This window comes from Asterias rubens, chromosome 20, assembly GCF_902459465.1.
Source record: "Asterias rubens chromosome 20, eAstRub1.3, whole genome shotgun sequence".
NCBI lineage: Eukaryota > Metazoa > Echinodermata > Asteroidea > Forcipulatida > Asteriidae > Asterias > Asterias rubens.
Window position 1 is genome coordinate 809 of NC_047081.1, and position 3,739 is coordinate 4,547.

The 3,739-nt window shown below is 39.9% G+C and overlaps 1 long non-coding RNA gene across 1 annotated transcript; it reads right to left on the minus strand.

The window, feature by feature from the left end:
* Positions 1-357: 357 nt before the first annotated feature.
* On the minus strand, positions 358-3,448 carry LOC117304136. The gene is made up of 3 exons (XR_004520565.1): positions 3,391-3,448; positions 1,766-1,847; positions 358-436 (listed from the first exon to the last, which is right to left on the minus strand). It is a non-coding gene; the product is annotated as an uncharacterized LOC117304136 (long non-coding RNA).
* Positions 3,449-3,739: the final 291 nt, after the last annotated feature.

The following is a 3,739-nucleotide window of genomic DNA, read 5'->3' on the forward strand; positions in this document are numbered from 1 at the left end:
CAGCTCCCTCAAGAGTTTGGCATGCACGATCCAACTCCTTTTTGAATTTGTCATCCATAGGTGTTTATGCGCATGTGCACGTCTCATTTGCATATTTCATGGGAAGGGCCTATTCGATCAAAGTTGAAAAACCAAATAACGATAAAAAAAAACCCTTGTTGCAAAACTTTTTTCGAAAACTACCTTTAAACTTATGTTACTTCAGAAGGAGATGTTTCTCGCAATTTGCTTATACTATCAACAGCTCTCCACTGCTCGTGACCAAAAATTAAAGTTTTGGGGCTAACAATTATTTGGTGTAATTACTACTAGTGTTCAGTGCCTCTATAAAGACACATTTTAGAATACATGTATGTACTTACCACAGAACAACAGCAAGATGATTTACAAATCATTGTCAGAAACATTTGTATCACAGTTTCTGTCAAAGCATGGTCTAAAAGAGAACAAAATATACACATAATCAGTTAAAACAAGTGGTCATGATCAAACACACTTGAACCACATCAGGGCCTAAATTAGAATAAATAAATAGTACTAACAATACTTGGTTCTTATACAGCGCTTTATCACACCCCTAGGGGTGTATTAAAGTATGAGATGTATTCCTTTATAGCATCATGTAATGGTTTCAATGTGCTGTGGTGCAATATGCTGCTGATCAGACCAGGAACATATGGGCAAAACCATTCGCTATATATGATAAGTGTGCTGATTTTCATACATTACACAACACATGAACTACAGCTTTACGTCCCATCTGAAGGATGGAGCAATAATGGTTAGGACACTTAACCATCGCTTTGACTTTCTGATTGAACGCAAAGCTGTTGGTCCCGTGTGTTGTGAACAGCATGTAAAAAATAGTGCAGTTTACATCGAAAAGCGAACAGGTTACTGCGCCCCAGTATTCCTGGTTTAATTGGCTGCATAATGCGCCATAGCACCTTGTAAAACAATTTTAAAAAAGGTCTCATAAATGTTAGCTCCACTGTACCTGGCAGGTAAAATAATGTGCACTTTGATATGCCCCTTAGGGGTGTGATAAAGCGCACTATAAATGTACATGTAACAACCAAGTATTATTAAAAATGCTTAATCACACAAAATGTCAACACTGGGAGTCGAACCCACACTCTGCTGATCAGAAACACCAGAGCTTGAATTTGGTGTTCTCATCAGCTTGGCCATGACTGCCGCATCAAATGGCTGCATCAAAATATTGCATTAACAGCCCACCAAGGTGGGCTACCTTAGAAAGATATAAAGATTAATTAAACTGTATAAAATGTAAGGTGTCTTTATTCTTCATCCGTTTTTTCCCCCTCAAAATGTATGTTTATGAGTGTATGTCGAATGCTGAACTTGCATTTCTAGCCACAGATGTGGTGATTAAGACAGTTCTTGTTGCAGGCAATGCAGGCACCGTTGGTGAGTTGGCCGTGCTGTGTGTTGTGTTAACGAGGAACGTCTTGCACCAAGAATGCATCCAAAAACTGTCCGAGTCATAGAAATGAAACACACGTACGGAGCTCAAGGTCGTCGGAAAACGGCATTTATGAATGGGAATAAAAGAGCATTGACTCGTTCTTAAATTTCTGTTTAAAACTAAGCAGGGTCGTGGCCATGATTAAAGGCCCTCGCCTTCCGCTTGAGCCTTTATCAAATGGCCAAGACCCTTCCGGTTTTACACGGCTGTTCATGACTACCATTTTGTTCCATTCATTAGACCCATGTCTATTGGCTTCAAAAAAATTAAACTTACCTTTATAGCTACATATGTCCAGATTGAGTAATGCCGGGAGTGCGTTAAGTTACTTCATTGTATGGTGAAGATCCTATTGAATCTAAAACAGATCAATGGTCAAAGAATAGAAATTAAGGATAAATTATAAATTATTATGTCAATTGCATCAAATAATCTTCAAGCAACTACCAACTTTGGGGCAATAAATCCAGCTTTTCTACCTTCTGCCCTAGTAGTAGTTCAAAAGTCTTCCAGATTCTGAAAACCTACATGTACTCCAAGGATAGTAGAATCTTGGAGGAAGGAAACAAACAATGTCTAAGAAGAAGGGATAAAGAATACATGTCACACAGTGGATCACACATTCACTCAGATGCCAAAGAAGCAAAGAGCAAATTGATAGAGTGGTTTCTTGGACTTCTCAAGACCGTTGAAAGAGTCCCACATGAGCGTCTTCTCCTGACAACACCTTACTGGCGTGAGTGGTCACCTCTTGTCCTGGATACAGGATTTTCTGACAGGTCGCAGCCCCACAAGTCATTCTTGAAGTAAGAGCAGCAACCTATCCAATGAAGCTTCAGGAGTTTTGCAGGTTACTATGCTTGATCCCCTCTTACTTCTGGTGTTTATAAACAGACCTGACGGACTATGTTTCAATTGAATTCGCCTTTCGCAGATGAATATTTTTTATACCGTCCCATCAGATTTAAGGACGATGTCACTACCCTCCAGCAGTCCCTCACCAACCTCCAGAAATTGTTATTATTAATATTATTATTATTATTATTATGTTGGACAATCTGTCGTTTTGTGTGCACACAGTCTAGGTAACTTCCGGGAGGAAGGTTTACGATATCGCAACTCACCATTCACACTAGTTTGTTTGCTCAAAGATGATCTTTCCATCAAGGAAACTCGGCAAACTCCCACAAGGGGATATAAACACCAAGCTGGCAACAACCAATCTCTCTCATAGTACAAACATTGGGTAACATCTATGATTATCAATTACAATCAAGAAATTGTGATTCAGTAACTAGACGACAATATTTATTCTAGTCATTGTGAAATCAGCGGTTAGCTGGGGGATTCGAACCCACAATCTTGTGATTGTAAGTCCTGCAGTCTAACCACCTGACCACAGTGATACTACATTAATATATTATGTACTTTAACTATACTAGCTAGTCTGGATTTATACCGGTAGCCCTATTAAAAGGAATTGTACAAGGGTTATTACTCAAAATAAATATTAACTTAAAAACTGACTTGGTAACGATCATTGGACTTGGAGAGCTGATGGAAGGTTAAAACAATGTAGGAAACGACTCCCTCTATGGTTTTTATGGGATACACAAAGTGAGAAGACTGGTCGTTGACAATTACCAAACGTGAACAATGCCTTTCAATACACTACGTACATACACATGTACATTAGCTGACACAGTGACAGTCGATAACATTACAAACTAGATGCGTAGACCAGCTAACCGAAGAAACGATTTAAAAGTAGCTTCTCTCGAGCGGACGGCGGAATGAACCAGATAAATGTAATCTAACAGCCCTTAGCTTGACTTGTGTGCTTTAGTTGCCTCATAAATAATACTTTACACAGCTATTAACAGTCAAAATTGTCCACTTACTCATACTTCCCGCGATGATGTTCACAATCTTGAATTGATCACGGAATGCAACACTAAACATAACTAGTCTACAGAGGGCGCTAGGGTTGTTCTTAGATGAAATTAATTTTCTTTGGCCCTGTTATAACAAAATATACTACCAGACTAAGGTTACCAGCATAATACCATGTCATGTGTACAGTTTTTGTGAGTGGTATCCAGCTCATTTCTGCTAAGCATACAATTCTTTGAAATAATGGGCCCTGGATGCCATGTCACCTAGGCCCTGGGGGGGGGGGGGGGGGGGGGGGGGGATGATTGGGGGGGGGATGGGGGATGATGGGGGGGGGGTGGGGGATGATGGGAGGGG